The sequence below is a fragment of the Ailuropoda melanoleuca genome, chromosome 8 (assembly GCF_002007445.2).
Source record: "Ailuropoda melanoleuca isolate Jingjing chromosome 8, ASM200744v2, whole genome shotgun sequence".
Lineage (NCBI taxonomy): Eukaryota > Metazoa > Chordata > Mammalia > Carnivora > Ursidae > Ailuropoda > Ailuropoda melanoleuca.
Genome location: NC_048225.1, coordinates 7,604,024 through 7,629,523, shown reverse-complemented (window position 1 = coordinate 7,629,523; position 25,500 = coordinate 7,604,024). Strand labels below are relative to the sequence as shown.

Here is a 25,500-nt window from a genome sequence, read left to right as displayed (position 1 = left end):
ACCTTTTTCATGGTGGGGGCAGAGGAAGGACCCAGAGCCTTAACACCAAGCATCCTCTCTTTTGCCTCTGACTTCCGGACGAGTCTCCACCACTTAGTCCCATGGCCTTCAACCTCTTCACTCAGTACCGCTAAATACACACGGTCACTTCACAGAACCAGGCAAGGTCGTCTTTCTGTACTTTGAAAGCCCAGCCCTTCCTTTCATAATTTCGGGAAGTTTTATGGCTGTGGCAAGAGAACGAGGACACACAGCCATCCATACACACACACACACACACACACACACACACGGCCTCCGCGCCTGTTTTCTTTATAGGCTGCAGCACATCTGTTCATTGTAAGGCTGCAGAAACCTAAAACCTGAAATGTTGATAGAAACAGATATGTTTTATTCCATGTGCTAAAAGAAAAATTAATGAGGCAAATGCTGTTTCTATGGTCAACTTGGGATGGAGAAAGTGACAACCTCCATCTATATCGTTGCAATCTTGAGGCAAGAAATGAGACTAGAGAACAAAGTTGTCTAATTTTAATCCCTTTGAGAGAAAAACTGCAGTTCTATTTAGGAAGCAGATCTTCTGAGGGCTGTGGAAAAGCAATCCAGAAATGAATACGATTGCTCCATGAATGAATGAGTACAGGCGCTCACCTGAGGTCCACCCCCTTCCCAGGGCCTGTCCCTAAGTCCCAGATGAGTCAGAGGTGACAGAAGGCACCAGGGAGAGGGTCGGGCCAGGAGCCCTGCAGCGAAATTGTCAGTTTTGTTGGGTTTGAGCCAGGATGGAAAGAAGTTGGACAGATGTCCAGGGAGGGGCTTTGTAGGATTAAAGCTCCTTTCGTTGCCAGGATGGCAGTGAACCCCAGCCTGGGAGTCTGAAGGCTACACAGCAGTGTGAGGGTTTTGAGTCTCCTCACAGCATAGACACTTAGCCTTTGACTTCCAGCAAATGGACAAAGTCTGTGGATTCGTGAAAGGAGAGAGGAACAAACTGAATGGTCTGAAAATCATGGGGTCCCAGTAGAGAAGGATCAGCCCAGGTCTTGATGGACGAAGCACAGAGAGCTCTGACTCCAGGTCAGTGGAGCAAGATTATAATGTAACTGAGCTCCCAGAACAGGGCTTCTGTTCCTGCCTTTCTAAGCCCACTGTGGTGTTTGCATGATGTTAAGGAGAATGACTGCAACTGGAAGGGAATAAGTGGGTGGGGGCAACAGGGACATGGACGCGAGTAAGTTATAGCAGGCAGGGGTGGAAGGGCTGGACTTGGGTCATCCCGCAGTGGAAGTGGGCCACTGAGGGGATGCTGAAAGGGGACGATGGGGTGCCAGAGACAAATTTAAAAGGCTTAAACATTTGGCATGAGAGCGCCATGGGGTAGGAAGGGGCATCATTTGAGTGGAGTTGTCCATTCATTGATCAGGCATGTGCTGGGTCTCGGATGGTGCACACAGACCCCAGAACTGGAGTGTGCTGGCCTGCCCCCCGGCCCCCACAAGGTTTCCCAGCAAGGACTGGCCCCTGTGAGCCCCTCCCCCAACTCTTTCAGACAACAGAGGGGGCTGTGGGTCTTTGTCTGAGAGCTGGAATACTCCCCTTCGTGAGTCCCTCCCACCCACCAAGCCAGAGGCTCTCCCCCTGCAGTGAGGGAACATCTGTGCCCTGAGACGAAGGCCAGAACTGAACTGATTAATTAACTAATCCTTTAAAATCAGCTCCAGCTCCCAGAGTGAGAAACCAAAAAACAACAAATTGCCTCCTTTTTTTTAAAAATGGAAACCTGAAGAGGAAAAACAAATTCCCTGAGAACCACTAAATTTGTCCTCTTCTTACTGGGGGCTCTCACCTTCTTGTACCAAACTTCCCTAAAAATCCATGTGCCCTTTCAGATTCCACCTGCTGTACACCTGGGCGTGGTCTAACCGGCTCCTCATCAGTCCTCTGAACATCCAGTGGGAGACAACCCAGGAACTTTACAAATGCTCCCAGGGCCCGAGGCAAAGCCTGTGTCTGCTTAGAGTCTTGATGAGGACAGTGTGAGCCCCCAGGACATCCGGGACATCCACCGTGCTAATGGCTACAGTGCCAGGCTTTGCAGAAAGGGCTGAGCTATTGGGGCATTTTCCCCAAGAATAGCTCACTTAAATAAGAAAGAACAAAATTCATAAAATACAAAAATAGTTCAATGAAAAACTGCTCCCGCCACTGGGAACAGGAGAAAGTTGCAGCTCCAGAGACAATTTTATAGGGTCTCCTGGCCTTGTGGAGCTTATTAAAATCATAGTTCAAAGAGCTGAGGGCTGGAGGGAATTTCAGCCCTACTTCCATTACTCTCCCTATTCCCCTAAGTAAGAGAGTCACTTTAATCTCTCGGCACAAGACCAGATGGTAGAAGAGGCTGCACCATCGTCGTAACCCTCAACTGACCCCCATCACGCCTGCCTGCTTCGACTTCCTCACATTTCCAATCCATTGGCCCCCAGGCCTCCATGGGAGACCATTTGATGGTTTCTCTGTCCTCAGTGATGGTTCCTGTGCTTTATCAAAACCCGCCCTGTGTCAGAGAAGTCGCCTTTCCTTGCGTCTCCTTCTTCCCTTTTCCACCACCTCTCACCCCTTGGAGAGGAGAAACCATCCGTTCTCTCTGTGATTTCCCACTCCTCCCGTCCCTTGAGTCTTCTGTTACTTCTATACTAGGCTCTGAGTCAGACAGCTGAGACTGACACCTGGTTCGGCTTTTGTACTAGTTATTTCGCCTCAAGCAAATTCCCCGTGACCTACCATAGTGTGCCCCCAGGTCTGGGGAAAGATCTCACACTCATTATGGAGGGAGAGCTATCCCGGTCATCATGAAGTCTGGGTTCTAGTTCCAATTCTAGAGTAATGGTGTATAGACTTGAGATGCTCTCTAAATTCCTCTGATTCTCACCATATTCCCTTTTAAGTGGAAATAAATCATATTCATTTCATAGGGTGGTCAGAAGGATTAACAATGATGACGGAAAGGCTTTTTGCTTCTCTAAAGCACAGAAGCCATGCAAGGTATTAGCTTCATTATTCTACCGTATTGTTGAGGTCCCTAACATGGGACCTGGGTAAGTTGTCCCTGTGCTAGGCAATGCCCAGCATATGACCTCCTTCCCTAAGGATTGATCTTTACAGACAGGCCTGGGGAACGACATTTCTCTTCCACAATCCTTCCCTCCTAGTCAAAAGTCACTGACCACAGGTGTGGTCACCTGATGTACCCAGGTGAATCATATTCTCTCACCAGGGAGTTTAGAGTTAGGATTCAGGAACCCTAGTTAATATCTGACGCTCACTTCAACTGAGGACACATAAATGTGGGAGATGAGGAATGGTTATATTTGGCCCATACACAAAGAAGCAGAAAAAGAGAGAAGTAGGAAGCAACAACCTGCATTTACCTACTTTTGCATCCAAGGTCCAGGCTCTAGAACTATGAACGCTGCAGCAGAAGATGAACCGATGGGTCCTGCATGGGCTATGATGGGTCCCGGGTGAGATGGCACTCGGTTGAGGGACAGCATGTAACCCCTGCCATCCAGACTCGTCTGACACTCTCAGTGAGGCCTTGGTGTTCTCCTGTTGAACATAAAGCATTTCACAGAGTGTCAACATCAGATGAAGCCATTCTGTGACCAGGATGGACCAAGACAAAGACAAGACCACTTCGTAACTATGTCTGAACACAGACAAAACATGAACACTGTCTGACTACAGAAATGATCAAACGTTCCCCTCTCCCCTATCCTGCCTAACAGGAGTGACTGCTGACTCTTTCCCAATTATAGTCTTAGCCTGGGTTTAGTCTTCTCTCCTAGATTAGCCCATGTATTTCAAGCCACCTTTAAAATAGTGACCAACTCTCCCCATAGAGGACTCTCGGCATTTTCTAGAATGTCACTGCAAAGGATTTCAACGGTGAAAAGGAAACCATTTCTATACTGTTTGTACTCTCCTGCCTTTCTCTTTCTCCATCACAGCCTCACAGCTTAATTGTTGTTAATAAAAAGTCCATTCATATGTCTCAGTGCTTCTAAGTAAAGCAATAATAGGAGTCCTGGTGCCCTGCTTCTCATCACAAGAGAACAGGGTATAATTTCTTATATTTAAGGAGACCTAATTATCAGGAAGAGAATAACATTCTTCTCACTGTTACACTATTTTCCCTCTTGTATCCTGATGAAAAAAATAATTCGTGCATAAAAATCAATACAGAGCTTTTTCCCTGCGTACAAACACCAATACCTCCCTTAACAAAAGAAAGAAAAAAAATCAATGTTAAAACAAAGGAAAAATTGGATGGTTGATGTCTATGACTTTTTCAAATTCAGAATTTTCCACATACAGAAACCTCTTAATTGAAATCTCTCTTCTGTTCAAGTTGGCATTCATCAATTATGATGACAATAAATGCTTTCTATTCTGGATGAAAGCAAACGTTCTCTGATCCCTGGAGCGCAATAATGGAACATTCATTTTTAAGTTGTGGGACATTGATCTCTCCTGAAAAAAAGTTCACAGCTTAAGAAGCAGAAACTGTTCCTTTCTGGTCACCCCTTCTCTGCTGGACTTCTAGGGATAGACCTCTCAATTCCAAATTAAAAGCCTCACTTCTTTATGTTTTACTTTTTGGGTTTTTGAATAAGATTTTGGTTTTCAAAAGGTGTTTTCTTGTCAGTAGCAATGGACATACCCAGTCCTGGATCTTAGATTCTAAATATCATTTCCCACTAAAAAGATCAGACCTCACTTAAAAAAACAAACAATAACCACAACAAAACACAATACAACAAAACAAAAACAAAAACACTGATTTCAGGACTGGAGAAGTAAAAGCACAGGGGGACCTACAAGCTTATGAAATCTCGTTATACCAGAGAGCAAGGAAGTGCTCGGAGACTAAGGGGTTCACACCGAAAATACTCAAAAACCAGCTTACAGGGCCCATACTGGCCAAATCAAATTTTTAAAAAAAGTCCATGTCCATAGGAGTAATCAACACAAAGAAAGAGAAGGAGCATCATGGGACAGGGAGGAAAGCCCTCTTTTACAGAAGAATGCCAGGTAAATAAAAGTGGGATGAATCCCAGAAATAGAAAATCGCTGTTTTATATCCTTAATAGGATAACTGTTTCAGGTAAAGACCATGGACCCCAAGGGGTCAAAGAGGGCAGGGGAGCAGACTGTTTGGCCAGTACCAAGTATCAATCCACATTTTAATTATTAATTACAAAAAGGACAGATCTTTATGATGGAATGATCGGGTAGCCACTACCTTACCCATGGGACCCAGGTGGGCATCATTTATGGCAAGGCATGCAACATGAAATATGAAACAGCACCTGGGAAGGTGCCTCAGTGATAGGAAAGATGGGGGATATAAGAAGAGATGAAATGATACATAGGATGCAATCAGGAAAACCCAGGGTGTGGGACATTCTATAAGAAAAATGACCTGACTCCAAAAATTCAACATCACATCAAAAAAAAAAAATTCTGTATTAAAAGAGACTAAAACCTTGCAACATCCAAACATAGCTTATGAGCCTTGATTGAATCCTGGTTGGAAAACAAACAGTTATTATACATATTTCGGAGCAAGTGGGAAAATATGAACGTGACTGGATATCATAGCATTACTGGGAATTTCCTTAGGGATGATAATGGCCTGTGATTTTGAGGAAAATGTCCTTATTCTCAGGAAATACATGCCCAAATATTTGGGAGTTAAGTGTCATGCCCTTTGCAACTTAACTTTGAAAATGGTTCATGGGAAAGGTGGGGAAGGAAGGGGACTGGGAGAGAGGAAGCAAAAACTCTGGCAAAATATTAAGAATTATTAAATCTAAGTGGAGGATCTATGAGATTTTATTCTTTCAACTTTTCTATTGCTACCAGTTGAGTTCTCCAGGAGGCTGACTCTGAGATGGAGGTTAGCATGGAGGTTAGCATTATTAGGGCATGCTCTCGGGATTATCACTGTCGGAGGAAGGAAGGAAGCAGGACTGGACAGAGGAAGAAGTTGGACTGGGTTGCAAACACAAAGACTCAGCTGAGCAGATCCTTCTGGGAGTTTGGAGCTGGGATGGCCCTTCCTGGATGGTCCCTGTTAGGGTGAGGGGGCAGGGCTGTTAACTCCCTCTGCCCCCAACTCAGGGTGTCAAACGACTGACTGACTTCAGTTCTGAATGGGGGATCTGGGTGACACAGCACAACACTCATAAATTGGAAATGTTTTGGGTTAAAAGCTTAGGGGTGGGGATGTAAAAAGAAATTGCTTTGCCCTGAAAACATTGCTAACCAACTGCCTACATTCATTTCATCCTTATAAAACACTTCGAGTACGACAATTGGTATCCCCATTTTAGAGATGAGGGAAGTGAGGCAGTGCTAATTCAAGTGACCAGCCCAAGGTAAGTGTTAGGGCTGGAATTCAGATCCAGGTGGTCTGACATCGGATGTGTGGCGTTAACCCTCTGCACTAGTCCACTCTGTTATTTCATTTAGTCCCCTGGAAAACATCCTTTCCTCAGAGTCCCCCCATGTCTGTCTGTCTTGCTGCCCCAGTTGCATGAGAGGGAGTGCTTCTCACCCTGTTCCCATCTCATTGAATGACGAAGGAGCCCAGTGTACGTATGTAGGTATATGCGCATGTATACATAATCATTGGCACATACACGCTTATACATGCAAGTCCACACACGTAAAATGATACGGTTAGTTCTCAAGTCTTCCAATTCCCCTACACAGACAGAACAGCTCTGCCTTATAGGCTCACACTGAGCACAGTTATATTTCTATACTAACTCAAAATTTTAGCATAATTTATCTGTCCATATGTTTGTCTTCCCCGTAAGTCTGAGAGCTCCTATGGGTAAGAAGCCTTATAACTTCTTATTCTTTGTATTTCCAGTGCCTGGTAAATAGGTACAACCCTGTTGTGTGCATTAATAAAAGAAGCAATATCAGTTGGTCAACCATATTATTAAAGGGTGACTCAGTCCAGCAGGACAAGTGAGTGTGGCAAAAGGTTCTTATGTTTTCCTACTTCCTACCTACACAAACCTGGACAGTATTAGTCCTTCCAGAAAGATTTGTGTTCTTTTTAGAATGGAAATTCTTGAAACAAACAAACAAAAGTCCTTCATTTTTTCTACGTAGAGACCTGTTATACTAAGAAATTCATAATTGTTTGGTATTAATCAGAAATTTTATTCATGGCCTAATTTTCAAAAATTTTTTTCCTTTACTACCCCTCAAGTGTATGTGTATGTTTTTATATACACATTCTAGTTTATAAGAGAGGACTGGTCAATCTTTATGATATATTTACATGATTCCAGCATATGGCCATATTAATCAACATTTAATTGATTCTAACTTGTTTTGTGTGTTAGCTTCTAATTCAGCCATTTGTACAAGGATTTCTGGTATACACGCAGCCAGTCCCCTCTCCGCACACCCCTCCAGGACCCTGTTGCTTTCCACTAGTGTCTTTCAATCTGGCTAGAGTGCCGTGGCCTCTTGTGCTTTTCTCTCCATACCTTGCTCCGTGGCACCAGGAGGAGGGCGGAGCAGCTTCAACCTTAGAGAAGATGGGGATCAAAGGAACTTGGATTCCTAAATTGTGGTGAGAGGAAGAGCCAGGGGTATGAGGGGAGAGAGAGATGGATGGAACTAAGGCTGTTGAGGGCTTATCATGGGCCAGGTATGTCAGACATTACATCTGTTATTTCATTTAGTCCCTGAAAAATGTTACAGATTGTCTTCAGTTTACAGAAGAGAAAATGAGGTTCCAGTTTGCAATGTCATACAACAAGGGTGTGGCAGAACCCAAGCTAGGCATCCCTGATCCTCTCCAAGACACCCAGTTGGGAACCTTGATTCTTATGACTCACTTCCCACTGGAGGTGAATTCTTGAATAACTTCACTGAATGAAGCATTTTGAGTGTCCCCCCCACCCCGAGTATTTTATTTATTGTCACATAACATCCTGTATTAATTAGTCACACAATCTGTATCTCTTTCTACACTGGTGGAGATAGGCTACCACATCTCCCAGGGAGATCGTTATGCTCTCTCTCTAGCTTCAAATTGGTGGAAAAGAATATCTTTCCCTTAACCCCACCCTTGGTCAAAGTCTAAGTTAAAAATCACTTGGTTGCAAATTAAAAAAAAAAAAAATCACCCTCACTCCATCTTATCCAGACAAAAGGAACCTAGGAGACACAGGTGTCTAATGGAACCCAAGGTCAGAAAGTACAGTAAGTCCTCAAAAGGGGCTAGAAACAGGAACTGAAGGGTCAGTAATGAGTAAATCAGGTTCTCTCTCATTCTCTCTCTCTCTCCCTTCCCCTTATTCGCTCTACACATCTGCTTCATCCTTTCCCCTCTCCATGTGTTCGACCTTCTCTGTTTGGGCAAGTACTTGGCTCATATACAATTTCCCACCTCAGCTGTCCATCACTTCTCAGTTCAAGCTTCTCATACAGCCCATTACCATTTCCCCTTGTAAATTCTTAGAAGACAGAATCTGATGGGCCCAGCCTGAATCACATGGTCACCACAATTCCATCAGTGGTGACCATAGAGGCAGATGACTTCCCTCACTGATCTCTGCTCTCTGAGATGGAAGTGTGGGCAGGTTGTGAACAGAGTGTGGGAACAGGGAAGGCATGATGAGAGGAAGAAATGACTGGAAGTCTGGTAGAGCACAAAATATGGTAAGGTGTGAGAATTGTCAGTGATAACTGAAGAGCCCGGAACCAGACGGGACCAAGCAGAGGATCCCTACTAGCACAGCTGCTAACAATGCAATCACTGTGGTGAGAAATTATTGATCCATGACTGTTTTAACCCAAAGTTGTATTTCTGGCCTTTTTGAATCTTTGATTGCATCTCTTCCTGCCAATATTTGACCCATTGTGAAATAACAAAATCCTGGAAACAGCCTGAAGGTCTATCATTATGAAAACAGTGAATCAAATTCTGGAACAGTTATTGTACAGAACACTGCATTTATTAAAGGGAATGAGTTGGCTTGATATGCATTAAGCTGAGAAAATATTCAGGATTTTATTAAATTAAAAAACATTGCAGAATAATATCTTATTTTGTAAAACAACAACAACAACTACTACTACTACTACAAAGCAAAGTTTTATCCAGCTATGTGTAGGTATGTGTAGGTGAGTAAGGATATACCAAACTGTGTGTTACTTTGGGGGCTGGGGAGTGGGGATTAGGGAGTGAAAATGGTAGATAATTAATGTTTTCTTTATATACCTCTGAATGACATACTGGAAAACCCACATGCCATCCTTGGAATTTTTTAAGTTTATAAATGAAGAAGAACAGTTTTTAAATTCTATATTCAAGAGCCCATCTCAAATACTACCATTTCTGGCCTTTTTGGATCTCCTACCTACACACGGTGCTCTGTGCAAACTCCCACAGAACATGGACTTCTCTTATGATTCTGATATTCTGCCTGGAATGATACATGGTGCCTATTTCTCTTCACCTTACTTACACTGTAACTCCATCAAAGAGACATTTTTGGACACCCCTCCACCCCCCCAAAAAAACCCCAACAACATACAAAATGGTATATTTTATACAAAAGAGATACCTGGTAAATCTTTACCGAATAGGATTAACTCAGTACTTAGCAATTCTTCCAGCATGTCCTATATGTTATCTTCAAAAAGGTAGATTCTTTCTAAGAATTTGCTTTGACCTGTAAATGCAGCAATCTCTAATTCTATAGTACAATGCCATATTATTTTCTAGCCATTGCAAGGTAATTTATATTTTGGTTCATAATTTGAGGGGAAATCAAATGAGTCACTTTTTTAATATTGTGAGCTGATAACTCAGTGAATTCCAAGCCACCATATGTCTTTAAAATTAATTTGGGGCACCTCAGCTGACCTTGGCAGGCACAGTCCAGCAGGCCCGGGGCTTGAAAAACCAAAGCAGTGATTCACAGTGGCAGAGATAAAATGGTTCATGTCAAACTCTTCCAAATTACACTCATGCTTGACCTGCTATTCTCCTTCTGAATGCACCTCATTACTGAGAAGCCATCCTTCAAGAGACATATAGTTAAACATTTAATAAAACTGTGATCAAAATCCAGGAGCATAATTAAATCTTTGATGAAAGTGAGAGAGGGTGAGAGCAGAACCCAAGTAGAACACAGAGAACAAAGGGAAGGCGTAGGGAAGACATTTGTGTTGAGACCGTGGTCAGAAATTCTGAGACTTTCAGTGGTCCTTTGGACCATGCTTTCACTTGACTCTGGTGGCGGCAAGTTTATAGGGAACTAGAGACTAATCTCAGTGGACATTAAGAAGCTCCTGAGGAGTTAGACCAAAGCACTGTCAATAACGCATGCACTTAAAGCTGACCTTGAATTCACTCATTGCCATAGAGCAAGAATAATATGTTTTAGTGCTATATAGACTTAATAATGAAACACCATATCTATAAAGATTACTAGAATAAGAAAAGACCTGTGGAGGAGGGATTGGATAATGTATACCAAACATATATAGAGAGAACTCAGTAAAGGGCAGCAAGATACGATGAGGAAACAATGGAATGGAACCAGAGACCTGTTTCTGCCTCTGCCATGAAAATCCCCATTTGTGACCTTGAACATATCATTCCACCTCTTAGAAGTCTCACAGGAATGTCATTTGTTCCTCACACTACAATGTGCAAAAGAATTACCTTGGAATCTTATTAAAATGCAGCACCTGATTTAGTAGATCTGGGGAAGTTTTGCACCTCCCAAGTTCTCGAGTGATCTGCAGACCACACTGAGAAGCAAGGAATTCAATGATCAGTAGATTTCCTTCCAGCTTTAAAATTCTGCTTCCTAAAACAGCACCTCCACCTTCTCATGTAGACCCCTCTGTGTAACCCCTGCCCCAGCAGAGGGTGGCCTCTGTCTTCAGAGACTTAGTCTGCTCTCATGCCCAATTTAACGGTGCCACAATTCTCACGATCACTTGTAATTCTCCTCTTCCACCAAATCAAGAGGAATGGAAATTGAACAACCCATCTCATCTTCCAAGCTTAGAGGCAAGCACATATCCCCTTTTTATGTTAGGAGATTCTTCTTTTTGTCATTTGGAAAACTGACAAGGGCAAGTGACAAACACTTCAACCAACTTGTTGATATTCTAGACATTTCCTTCCAGTGCTTTTTCCTATATACATACAAAGATACATGTTTTTTTCAAAATGGGAATTATAGTGAATATATAGGTTCATGCTCACTACTGAATTATATTTTCTCATTTCATGAAAATCTTCAAAATTGTGATTTTAAGGACTTCACAATATTCCATCATAAGAATGTCCATTATGTATATGGCAATTGTTGGAGAGTTTTTTGTTGCAATTTTAAATAACCTGAAGGTAAAAATCCTTACTGTTTTAATAGCTACCACTTGTTAAATATCTACTATGTGCCAAACACTGTGTTAAATGATTTACATACATCATTTCATCCTTGCAATGACCTTTAAAGATGAATATTATTATGATATCTGTTCTACTGAGAAGGAGACTGAGACACAGAACAGTCACATGACTTCCTCAGGATCACAGCGCTAGTCAGTGGCAGAGGTGGAAACAAGCTCGGGTCTGTCCTACTCCAAAGCTAAGCTCATAACCACTGTGTGGCACCTCCTTGTACATAAACCCGCAGGTGCCTCCCTGATTATTTCATTAGGATGATTTTTTTTTTTTTTGAAGGGCATCTCGGCTCCTTCCACAATTTAGCTATTGTGGACAATGCTGCTATGAACATTGGGGTGCATATGGCCCTTCTCTTCACTACGTCTGTATCTTTGGGGTAAATACCCAGTAGTGCAATTGCTGGATCATAGGGTAGCTCAATTTTTAACTTTTTAAGGGACCTCCACACTGTTTTCCAGAGTGGCTGTACCAACTTGCGTTCCCACCAACAATGTAGGAGGGATCCCCTTTCTCCACATCCTCTCCAACAATTGTTGTTTCTTGCCTTGTCTATCTTTGCCATTCTAACTGGCGTAAGGTGGTATCTCAGTGTGGTTTTGATTTGAATTTCCCTGATGGCTAATGATTTTGAACATTTTTTCATGTGTCTGTTAGCCATTTGTATGTCTTCATCGGAAAAGTCTCTATTCATATCTTCTTCCCATTTTTTGATTTGATTATTTGTTTCCCATGTATTGAGTTTGAGAAGTTCTTTGCAGATCTTGGATACTAATCTTTTATCTGTAGTGTCATTTGCAAATATCTTCTCCCATTCCGTGGGCTGCCTCTTAGTTTTTTTGACTGTTTCCTTGGCTGTGCAGAAGCTTTTTATCTTGATGAAGTCCCACAAGTTCATTTTTTCTTTTGTTTCTCTTGCTTTTGGAGATGTGTCATGAAAAAAGTTGCTGTGGCCTATGTCAAAGAGGTTGTAACCTATGTTCTCCTCTAGGATTTTGATGGATTCCTGTCTCACATTGAGGTCTTTCATCCATTTGGAGTTTATTTTTGTGTATGGTGTGAGAGAGTGGTCAAGTTTCATTCTTTTGCATGTAGCTGTCCAATTTTCCCAGCACCATTTATTGAAGAGACTGTCTTTTTTCCACTGGATGTTTTTTCCTGCTTTGTAAGAGATTAGTTGCCCAAAGAGCCAAGGGTCCATTTCTGTGTTCTCTATTCTGTTCCATCGGTCTATGTGTCTGTTTTTGTGCCAGTACCTTATGCTGTCTTTGTGATCACAGCTTTGTAGTATAGCTTGAAATCCGGCAACGTGATGCCCCCAGCTTTGTTTCCTTTTCANAGCTTTGTTTTTCCTTTTCAACAATTCCTTGGTGATCCGGGGCCTTTTCTGGTTCCACACAAATTTAAGGGCTGTTTGTTCCAATTCTTTGAAAAATGTCATTGGTATTTTGATCAGGATGGCATTGAAAGTGTAGATTGCTCTGGGTAGCATAGACATTTTAACTATGTTTATACAATGGAATATTACTCAGCCATCAAAAAGAACGATTTCACAACATTTGCAGCAACATGGACGGGACTGGAGGAGATAATGCTAAGCGAAATAAGTCAAGCAGAGAGAGACAATTATCATGTGGTTCACTCATTTCTGGAACATAAGAAGTAGGAAGATCGGTAGGAGAAGAAAGGGAAGAAGAAAGGGGGGGTAAACAGAAGGGGGAATGAACCATGAGAGACTATGGACTCTGGGAAACAAACTGAGGGCTTCAGAGGAGAGGGGGATGGGAGAATGGGATAGGCCGGTGATGGGTATCAAGGATGACATGTATTGCATGGTGCACTGGGTGTTATATGCAAGTAATGAATCATGGAACTTTACATCAAAAACTAGGTATGTACTGTATGGTGACTTACATCATATAATGAAAAATTATTATGAAAAAAGGATGATTTTTTTTGTTTTTGTGTGCATAAATTCTTTTTGTTTAATTGCAAAAGTGATACAGGCTCAGAGAAATAATTTAGGCAATGGATGGGTGTAAATAAAAAATCTACATCCTCCTTTCTCTCCCTTCTCTGATTTCTTGAGGTTCATTTCCTTTCTATGTGTTTTCTATGCTAAAATAGCACACGGAAAGGCAGACATCATGTGGTTTTCACCATCTTGTCCCTGGCACAGAGCTAGCTAAACATTTATTGAAAGAATAAATGAATCATTGAATACTTTTTAAAAATAAAAATGGAGCCTTACCATACATTGTTTCTCTGAAATTGTTATTTTCACTTAGTAAATCTCAAGCAACTTTGCAGGGCACAACATATAGATATAATTATTTAAAAAATAACTGCATAATAATCTATGATATGGATACACCATAATTTATTAAGCCATTTCCCATAAATCAACATGTATGTTTACAGATTTGGGGAGTTACTACTGATGCTGCACTAAATATCCACGCATACTTTCTTTTCTTTTCTTTTTTAAAAAAGATCTATTTATTTACTTTTAGAGAGAGAGAGAGAGCAGGGGAAGGGACAGAGAGAGAGGGAGAGAGAATCTCAAGCAGACACTGTGCTGAGCACAGAGTGCTGATTGATGCGGGGCTTGATCCCAGGACCCTGAGCTCATGACCTGAGCTGAAATCAAGAGTCTGATGCCCAACCGACTGAGCTACCCAGATGCCCCTCCACATGTACTTTCATATGCTGATGCTTTTATCTCTTTAGGATAGTTTCTATAATTAGGATTACTGGTTCATAAGGGATGTATATTTTAAATTTTAATACATAATGCCAGGGAATTTTTCTAAAATGGTTGGCCAATTCACATTCAAGCAAGGAGTATGTAAACGTATCCACTCTGGTGTTTTGTTTTGCTTTTCTTTATTACTGGTGAGATTGAATGCCTTTTTAAATTTCCTGCTTGCTCGCATTTTTCTGTGAATTGCAGGAAACTTGCTCTAAGTAAAATTGCTGTATTAAAAGATGTGAACATTTTAAATGTGCTTGACACCTAGCCAAATTGTCTTCCAGAAGTGATGGAATAACTTACCCTCCCACAAGCAGAGCATGTAACCTCCAAACTAGGTATTTTAATTAAAAAAATAAAGGCATTTGCCAATTTGAGAGTCTCTGATGATTTACTTGGGCATTTCTCACCTTTCCTTCAGAAAGCCAGGTGGCTTTTTTTCCCCCCCTCCCTCTGGAGAGAAATTTCTCTGGAGAGAAATTTCATTCCTAAAGGGAAAGCTGGGGTGGAGGAAACAACTTTTAGCGTAGGGACTTGGAAGGGCAGCCAGGAGCTATACTCAGAGGTTTAAGGCATTTCCAAGAAGACAATAGAACAGGAGAATGAGTGCTAGTCTTGTGTCCAGAAGAATTGAGGGAGCCCATCCAGAATTTGAGGGCAAGTTTATACTGGTGCTTGCTGTGGGGCATGGCCAGGGTGCTGTGGGGAAAGCTTAATTTCTGTCACATTCTAGGAAGTGTTGGCCACCAATGGTCCTAATCCAATTAAACAGAATTTAATCCAAACAAGCAAATACTGTTCAACATTTGCCATAAGCAAAGCCCTGGCAAGGGGAACGGATTCCCACTCTATAAACTGCATTATCTAATAAAGACTATGAAAACCCTAAACCAGAGTAAGGTGTGAACTGTTTGGAAGGTACATCAAACTACGGTGAGTTGAAACAGTGAGGTTACATCTAATTAGTCGGATCAGGAAAGGCTCTCTAGACAGAGGTCAGGAGGTTCGAGTGGTGCCTCTGTTCTAAAAAAGGTTGTTATCTCAGCCACTGTCAGAGCTCCGGGCAGCCACCAATCCATGTGATACCCTCACTGGTCAATCCAAGCGTTGCCCTCACATCAGTCCTAGATCTACAGGCTGATCAATGTCATATAGAGAATTTAACCATCCCTCTTCTGAAGACCGAAGTTCAGAGGCAGTTTAAAATAAGAGCACCTGGTGCGTCCCCAGCTAGGTCAAGCTGAGATTCAATGTGGCTGTTTAAGAAAACAGACGGTGGTGACCTCTCTGGATGTAGATTCCCCAGGGGTTTGTATTTTGCTGAAGAAAGGGGGAGGGAGATTTTACGCAGGAGAGAATAAATGAAAGAGAAAAAGAGTAAGGAGTGGGTTGTTTGGTGTGACATGGTTCCTGTTCCCTTTGGGATCTCCAGGATCCTGAGAGACTGGTCATGAGCTCCAAAGGCGAGAGGCATTCCAGAATATGAGTTCTCAGAGGCTGTTTGTCTCAGGACCAACACAGGATGGTTTCAGGGGAGGTCAGTGCTTCAAGGCAGAGAAGTCCAGCTCTCCTCCTGGCCCCCATGCTCACCGAGTCTTCAACCTGAGGGCAGCTTGGCCCAGGACAGTGAACACCAAAGGAGGCTATCTTTGAGAGAGCGAGTCCTCGTGAAGGGCATCAGCTACAGGGCTGAACTATTCCCCTGAAAGCTCAAGAGTAACAACAGGAAGACTGGGGAAGGGGGGGCTGTTGAGGTCCTGCAAGGTGCTGCCAGGGCTGAAGTCAACACAAATTAATTTGTGCCTACACTTTTCCTGACTCTGGAAACAATTAGTTACACAGGGAATGGTATATGATATCCTATCTAGAGCGCAGAAAATGGATTTAAAACTTCCTCAATTAAGACACTCAGCTTCATTAGATGAAGCCTTCCAGCTCAAGTTCAGAGAACATCCCATATCCTATCCTGATGTGCTGTCACTAGGTTCTGTTCAAATCCCAAAATTAGAATCTGGATTCTTGGGGCGCCTGGGTGGCATAGCGGTTGAGCGTCTGCCTTCAGCTCAGGGTGTGATCCCGGCGTTATGGGATTGAGCCCCACATCAGTCTCCTCCGCTGTGAGCCTGCTTCTTCCTCTCCCACTCCCCCTTCTTGTGTTCCCTCTCTCGCTGGCTGTCTCTATCTCTGTCGACTAAATAAATAAAATCTTAAAAAAAAAAAAAAAGAATCTGGATTCTTTGGTGAGAACCTCTAGGGAGGCCAGAGTCATTTTAACTCAATTAAATTCCCATCACACAGTGTTTATTAGAAGTTATATATTGAACCCTGAAACATGAAAGATATTTAACAGCTATTAGTTCGGTTTGATTTAATGTGTGAATCTAGTGCATATAATTTTAATTATATTAAGCCCCATAGTTTGCATTTATTAGATCTATGAGGACAAGTGACATCCTCCTTCCTTAAGCACTTTCCTTTCTAAACCTCTCCAGTTATTGAGCCATTAAGGGGACCCCTTGCCTGTTTACCCACAGGGAGGCCTATGCCTCTCCCATGAAGGCTGGTACCAGTGTCGCAGGAAGGAGATGTGAAGGGCACGAAGCTTCCTTGGGGTGCTAGGCCTCCTTGTTACAAGTGTCCTTACTCCTTTCTTCCTGTCCCTTTCTTCTAGGATCCTTTCTCACGAGAGAACCACAAAAAATGGAAACCTTTTACCTCCCTAGCAGTCTCTCCTCCAAATTTTCTTGTTTGGTAAACGCCGTTTTTGTTTGTTTGTTTGTTTGTTTGTTTTTGGTATTACTTCCCATCTGCAAAGACAGACAAAATCCAAGATGATATTGATGCTGGGTGTTTATTTGCAAACCTGCAGCAAGGGACCCCATCTGTCGTCATGTTCATTTCAGCAGGGCTTCGAAGGTGTTAGAAAAGAGAGCAGGTTGTACAGAGTAAAACAAAATATTGAGACGAGTTTCTGAGTGCCAGGCATTCTGCTGAGGTGGGGGGACATTTTCTAAGTGGTCTTCCATACATTCAGCAGTCTGTGGTCAGCTGCAAAGGGACAAGTGAGCAGTTGGGGGACATTTCAAGACAGGAAGGGTTTTCTGTGGCCGGCCATCTCCCGGAACACCTGAGGGGCGGGGAAAGGCTGACACGATGGCAGGACATTTCTCACATCAAAAGCCAGTCATGTAGAATATATAGATCTTTTAATCTTTTGCTGGAAGGTAACTCACATCTTAATTCTAAACTAGAGCTAGCAATAATTCAGAAATGTATTCGTTACAAAGAGTTTATACTTCTTTTAAACGCCCACCTCACTTGGCTGTGTAAAGTCCCGCCTTAATCTGAGCATCCTCCCCACATGCTGGGGTGTTCTAGAGCAGGCAAGCATGTCTTCTATGGGCCTCTCTGCTTGTCATTTGCAGCTCAGGCTCTGGGATGCAGCAGCTTCCCTCCTGGGAGCGTCCATCTGTTCTTCCTGCATCTGGAGATGGGCAGCTCTCTGGCCTTAGTTACTTGTACCTGTACCCCTTCGCCCTCCACTCAGACCCATTTCCTGATGGGATGGCAGCAGGAAATGATAAAACAGACAGTTGTGATGTTCAGGGCTGCTGGGCATATGGAGGCCCTAAGGAGGCTCTTCTCGATATGCTCCCTTGAAAGGATCATCTTTTTTTTCTCTTCAGGGATAATACCCTATAGCATGTCTCCTGAGGAAAAGCCCAAGGCCAACCATCATAAGCCTCCCCACCTCCAGAGAGGAAGAACTGCCCCCTTGCAGTCCCTACCCACTGTCTTGATTTGCTGTCCTAGGATTGACCTTGACCTCATCCAAGAAAAGTTGTCAGTGGTGATGCTCATTCTCCTTAGGGAAAGCCCCACCCCCACTCATGGGGTGTGGTCTTACCCTCTGGCTTTCATCAGGATAATTAAATTACATAAGAACACAGAAGTTCAGCCCCAGAACATTCCAGGCTAATCAGTCTTAGGGAAGACCAAACGTTTGTCTTTGACCAGGATACCATAGTATAGGAGGTATAATGTGCAAGGATCTTTACACACTTTATTTCTAATCCCTCTGACAGCACTGTAAGTAGGTGGTGTTAACCTCATTTTACAGATGAGGAAACGGAGTTCCACGGAGGTTAACAGGCCCAGGACACTCAGCTGGAAGGCAGCCGAGTCAGAATTTGTACTCCACTGTTTCTGCTTCTAAAGACTCAGCTCTGTTCACAAGGCCAACGCCAATGCCACATGTGCTTTAAAAAAGCTGTGGTCTCCCCTTACTGGTTATCCGCCTGACGCTCCACTCTTTGAGTCCTTTGGCTGCAGATTCTGCATGAACATTCCTCTTCTTTCAGCAATATTTATCTTTCTCCCTCAGTGAATTTTCAGTCAGAAACCTCCTTCTTTTGTCCCTCCTTTCCCTCCCCTCCCCCTGACTCTCCTTTTCCTCTCCTCCCTCTTGTCCTCCTTCATCTTCTAAATGTAGATCAAGGTTGTGTTTTCCTACTCGTTTTGCAAATCTTACTTAGGAGAAGTGACTGGTGGTATGATTAAGGGGTGAATCTCTTGTCTTTTTCTGAGAGCACTTTCGCTTTCCAAGGAGACCAACGTGGCTGTCACGGATCCCAGATTTCTGATGCAGCTTAATTTCTTTTAAAAATGTCAGAGTTCAAGGGCTGTGTTCATATAAATACTGAAACTGTGAGCACAAGTTACAGGTCCTTGGAGAAGGAAAGTTGCCTAATTGGGTGGCCAGCTTCCAAAAGTTCTCTTGGTAATCCTTCCTCATGACTGTTTCTCTTTTACAAAATCATTTCCAGAAGAGTTTGGAATTTGCCTTCTGAGGTGTCAGAGCACCTATCTCAAAACACACTACACTAGCAAAATTATCTGAAACAAATTATTACTGGAAGTAGTGAGTGCAAGGCTTGTGTCCAAACATTGGGAATGTGCTTACCAGTGGTGGCCATTGAAGGCACCGTAGGAGAAAAACAGCTCTATACGGCTATCAGAGCTTTTGTTTTCATTTTTACATCATCTTGAGGACTACTTGTACAAGCAAAATATAGCGAAGACCTGAAAAATTTGTCTAGATGACTCAGGTTAAAAAACCTACTGTGGATATAGAAAAGGGTACCGCTGCTTTGCTGGACTCTCTTCACATGGGTCAAATTCCAGCGTGATAGCTCAGATTTCCTCTATCCTGTGAGACTGGGCAAATCACTTAACTCTTCTCTGTCTTCCATAACTCTTCCCTTCACTCTGCCTATCTAGACACCATTCATAACTCAGTGGTACAAAGAATGCTTGGTAAATTTCCCAAAGGAAGAGCCCTCTCCTGCTGACAGGTTTTCAAGTCCTAGTCTAGTGCTTCTTTCTTGACATCCTAGGAAGAGACAGAAGAGAGAGGGTGTCCAGCTTGATTTCCAGAGTATTTGCTGCTGATCTGGACCCATTACCGACTTGGCTCTTTTTACTCCAGGTTGTGGCTCCAAAACTTTTAAAAATGAGGATGTGAGGAAGGACACAGTTGAAGAAACTTAAGGAATTAAGTGGTTTGCAGGAATTATTATCATTGCCTCTCTGAGTATTAGCTCTGGACCAGTGGGTGACTTTTGGTTTGTTAAAAAACAATATTTAATTGAGTAAATTTGAAGATCTAATTGGCATTATTAAGCGATTCAAGAATTTGTCAGCATCTCATCTAGCACATAGAAAGGAGCCCCAAGGAGCTACGTAAAATGGAAGCGTTTTATAGGCAGAAATGAGGCAGGACAACTAGCACAAGAAAGGAAAGGATTGTTTCAGGCAAGGTCACCTTCTCTTAGGGAGAAGAACAGGGGCTCTTATTGGGCAGATTACCTCATCTTCCTTTGGGGGATAGAGAGGCTCCATGTGACAGATTACCTCATTGGTGCTGACCAAAAAATGCCTGACTGACCAGTTAAGACTACATTTCTGAGGAAGATTGAAACTGCAATTAGGTTAGGTATTACACCCTTGTTTGGTGACTTGACCTACACAACTCCATTTTGGGATCATGGTTTTCTTTTTAACAGTTTTTATGTGCAAGTATTTGCATATTCCTTGGTCATAAAGAAACTGTTATCCATTTGCCCAGCTACCCTCCAGTCTTCTTTCTGGATTTTTACATTTGCGCAGACGAGTCCTAATTGCAACAACATATGCTTTAGGAAAAAATAATGCCTGGATTGTAAGACATTCCCACCATAAAGGCAAGTGGAACCAAACCTATCTAGAGCAGACAGAAATGAAATTCTACCTCTAATAACTGATACTTAACTAATTAGAGATCAAGAGGGTTGCCAGAGATAAGGTCAACTCACAAAAATCAATAGTGTATCTCAATAGCAGCAAAATCCAGCTACAAAATATAATCAAATTGGCATTCACCATAGTAGCAAAAGTTATAAAGTACATAGTAATTAATGAGGAATGTCTAAAACCTCTATATTCTGTTAAGGAATAGAAGAGAATCTGATTAAATGGAGAGATAGTTCATTCTCTTGGATGGGATGATTTAGGTCTGTAAAAATGGTCCATCCTTGCTGAAATTAATCTATAAATTTAATATAAATTTAATGCAATACCAATCAAAATTCCAGTTAGATTATTTTGAGGAATGTGATAAAGTTATTTTAAAATGCATGTGAAGTAACCTCAGAGGACGACAGATTAGGGAGTCTCAGACTTTGTCCCCCCTTACAAAAACAATAATTTAACAACCAGACACCAATGAAAATTGCTGTAAGAGGATTCCAGAGTACAATTAAGAAGCTGCAGCAACCCAAAGGAGCACGAACACTGAAGATGGACACATAGAAAAGCCACAAAGTGTTTCACCTATTTTACTTCATCTCCCAACCTAGCATGGCTTGGTGCCAGGAGGAATCTCCTTGGCCATGACCTACCACCTCCAGGGACAAGGAAAGGAAGCCCTCAGCAGCCCTTGCTGCCACTAGGGACAACTGTAGCTTTTGACAATAAGGACCTCTGTTGTCTTTACTGATGCTGACTGAAGCTGATGGGGCTGCTCAGAACACAGGCTGCGACACTTCTTATATCAGGAGCATGCCCTCCCCCACCACACACACACACACACACACACACACGCACACACACACACACACACACACTCAGCAAGGATACCCCCTCTCACCACTTCCATCCAACATAGTACTACAAATCCTGGCCAGAGAAATTAGACAAGAAAAAGGAAGGAGAAGGGGCGCCTGTGTGGCTCAGGTGGTTCAGCATCTACTTTCGGCAGGTCATGCTCCTCCTGGGATAGAGCCAGCACTAGGCTCCCTGCTCAGTGGGGGGTCTATGTCTCCCTCTCCCTCTGCTGCTCCCCCTGCTTGTGCTCTCTCTCTCTGTCAAATAAATAAATAAAATCTAAAAAAAATGAAAAAGAAATAAGGAAAAATTGGAAAGAGAGAGGTAAAATTATCTGTTTGCAGATGACATGATATTATATATAGAAAACTCTAAAGACTCCACCAAAAAAATGGTTAAAACTAACAAACAAATTCAGTAAAGTTGCAGGATACAAAATCAACATACAAATATCAGTAGCATTTCTGTATACAAACAGTGAGTTATCCAAAAAGGAAATTAAGAAAACAATTCGATTCACAATAGCAACAAAAAGAATAAAATATTCAGTAATAAATTTATCCAAAAAGGTAAAAGACTTGCAAACATGATAGCTACGTGCAGAAAAGTAGATGCCTACATGCGGAAGAATGAAATTAGAACCTCATCCCACACCATATGCAAAAATCAACTCAAATGGATCAAAGATGTGAATGTAAAACCTGAAACCATAAAACTCCTGGAAGTACACTGAAAACCATAAAACACTAATGAAGGAAGTTAAAGAAGACACACATAAATGGAAAAACATCTTGTGTCCATGAACTGGAAGAATTAATATTGTGAAAATGTCCATACTACCCAAAGTGATTTAAAGATAGACTGCAATCCCTATCCAAATTCCAGTGTCATTTTTCTCACAAATTAAGAAACTTTTCTAAAATTCATATAAAACCACAAAAGACCCCAAATAGCCAAAAGCAATCTTGATCAAGAAGAACAAAGCAGGTGGCATCCTACTTTAAATATATATAATTTTTATTTATCAATTATACCTCAATAAAGATGGGAAAAAATGTGTGTGGAAGATTATATTCTTCCATAAAGAGCTAAGTCAACTTGGAGAAAAAGAGGATCAGAGAGAAGAAAGAGAACATGCCTCGTCTACTATGATCATGCTACAAACCCTAATAATAAAAACAGGATGGTACGAGTGCAAAAACAAATAAGGAGACTCAGAAAATACATTAATGCGCTCAGAGTGGACTCATGCATTTATGGGAACCTGGTAAAATGATAAAGGTGGCAGCACAAAACAACAGAACTAACAAAAAGCCATTAGTAGATGGTGATGGGAGAGAATTATTGGGGGAAGGGAGGTAAAGGGAGATGGTCAGCAGGTAAAGACCAAACAGGAAAAGAAATCCTATGAATACTACCACATTAGTGGATTTTGTCCCGTCCATGTCAAATGAGACCATTTTATTATTATTTTTTTAAGTATGTGACAATTCTTTGAAGAGGGTAAGATATTGAACTGTCCTTGTGATGTCTGTGATATACAGGAACCTCGGGGTGGTACTAGCACTTGGGTTGGGAGTGTGCCTATAGAAGAGAAGCACACAGGTGAACGTCACACATGGCGTCCCAGACGTCGGGCTAGGATACAAGTTAACTGGGCCTGTGTGGTTCCCCTTCTCAGACCTGGGCACTGCCCAGAACAGAAAGAGTGAATTCAAAGGGCAGGAGAAGGCTGAAAGCTGGGGAGAAAGCAGGACCCCAAGTTTACTGGTGTGTGCTGGGGGTGTGGCTGCCACTGGCCTAAAGGCAATGGGTCTTATGGATCCTCCAGGCTCCAGTTCTGCGTTAGGCATTGTTCTTAAATAGGACTTCTCAGATCAGCCATTTTAGCGGAACTGATTGGTCAGTGTGTTCCAATACACAAGAGTAGGTGATCTTTCGTCCTCGAGGTCACTAAGGTCCTAGATGTTTCGGCCTAGTCTCTGATGCCTTAAATCCCATTGCACAGGCTCAGTTCATTCTGGAAGAAAGGAAGGGGCGCTGGGCCCATGTGCCCACAGAAGGCCTCTCCCCAGCAGCCCCTGGAGCCCTGCGGCACCCTCAGGAGGAAGGCTCAGACTCTCCTCTCAGTGGGCTTCAGACTCCCGGGGCTGTCACCTTCCGCTGGTTAGAGTAAAGATTCCTTGAAAGCAGTGGCAACTATCTCCAGGAGGAGATGCTTGTGATTTATTTATTTTTTTAAAGGTATGTTTTGGAACAGGATTTTCCCTCATTAGGAGGGGAGGGGAGTTGTTTCGGGTTTTTTTTCAACTTTGTCTAATTTCCTCCACATTCTTTATCAGTTTGCCAGCAGAAGCCAAGGTTAAGTCTTCGCAAAGTGACTTCTCCTAAGGTACGATGTCTCATGCAACCCCAGCCTCTCTTTGGCCTTTTCTGGAGGCAATGTGACCTCATGAAAAGCAGAGGGCTTTGCAGTCAGATGGGCTCTGTGTGCAGCCTGCATCTGACTCCCTCCAGCTGTGATGGAGGGTAAATCATTTGACCTCTCTGTTCCTCAGCTTCCTCTTCTGTAGAAGGGGGCAAGAGTATCTACCCCACAGTGACTGTGGAAATTAAATGACAGTGAAGATGAAAGTGCTTAGTGCCTGGCATATATTAAGTGCTCAAAAATAGTTCTTCAGTTTTGTTTATTCTGTGTCACAGAGCATTGGGCAAGATGTTCTCATGGAATCAAGTTCCACTAAGAGCCAATCAGAGGAAATGGGGCCAACTGGCCAATCAGGAAAATTTCCTCTTATATAAAAGAGCAAGTATTTACAATACAAGCATGTTTGGGTTTGCGCGGTAGGTGTGTTTGGTTTGGTTTGTAAGTGCAAGATGAAACGTGAGTGGGTCCATCGAGATTCTCACCGGGCTGCTCCTTGCCCTAGTTATGTCTGTGCTGGCAGGTAAATGATGTGCAGTCCTAATTCTGTAAGCCACTCTGTCAGATGGTGGCAGGAGAACGCATGTGCTTCCCCCGTTACCAGTTCCTGCAAAGCTACCATTGGAAGGACTCAGCACCTTACTCCAGAGCCCTCATTTTAGAAAAAGTGATTTCAGGCCCAAAATAAAGGTCTGAGAAACAGGTTTCCTCCCCCAAGCCCCAAATACATTCCTTCCAGAAAATCAAGAGAGCTAAAGTGTTTCTTTTCTATTTCTTCAGACATGGAAGGTTCAGACTACCTCTGCTGGGTTGACGGAAAGGCACTTTTTAATTGCCCCTCTCTGCTGTGGTCTAGTAAATTCGTCCTCGGGCAATTAGCAAGCCTGAGAAGACTCTAATTAGTTGTAGCAGGCGCTGGTCAGGATGGCCGGGGTTTCGTTCGGCTATAGACATCTGACACAAGCAGAGAGAGCCCTTGGGCCTCAGCACCAGTCTTGTGGCTGATTCTGCTGGGTCCCTGGAGTGGGTTTTGGCTAGCCAGACCCGGTTCACGGTGGGTATTTTTTAAGCTGAGTTCTTGATTCCGTGGCCTAAACATTGGGCCTTTGCCCTCTACATTAAACATCCTTGCTTTGTTTCCACAACTCACTTTGCTCTCTCTCATCTCTGGGTCTCTACTCATGTTCTATCCTTCTTCCTGAAATACTTTTCCCCCAAATCTCTCCTTCACAAAATTCTCTTCTTTACTGAACAAAATCATATTTATCCTTTAAGTTTGGCTTAAGTGTCACATCCTCTCCCTTCCCCCAAAGCAGATCATGGATACATGATCTTGCTCTGGGTCCTGGAACACCCTAAACTTCCTCTATCAGGGCACCCAGCATGGGGTGCAGTAACTGCATTGCGCCTGTGCCCCCTTAGCCCATGAGCCATGAGTCTGGGCAGTCAGCACCATGGCCAGGTTACTCCCATGAGATTCGCAGCACTCACTCCGTGTCCAACTTATCCAACTTTTATTCACTCTGAGAGCAGATGTGCCCAACTTATTTTGAGTCTCCTCCACCCAAAAGCTGGCCCCTCGAAAATGGAGTGACAATATAAGGAAACGTCCAAAGAAAAAGAGTTTACATTAAGAATTCACATGTATTCCACCTTAGTGGT

At 42.7% G+C, this 25,500-nt stretch overlaps 1 long non-coding RNA gene across 1 annotated transcript in view; it reads right to left on the bottom strand.

The window, feature by feature from the left end:
* Positions 1-3,434: 3,434 nt before the first annotated feature.
* The window catches only part of LOC109489330, a 192,824-nt gene continuing 170,758 nt past the window's right edge, over positions 3,435-25,500 (bottom strand). The window contains exon 3 of the long non-coding RNA XR_002142284.2: positions 3,435-3,606. This is a non-coding gene — a long non-coding RNA (uncharacterized LOC109489330). The remainder of the gene's footprint in view (positions 3,607-25,500) is intronic.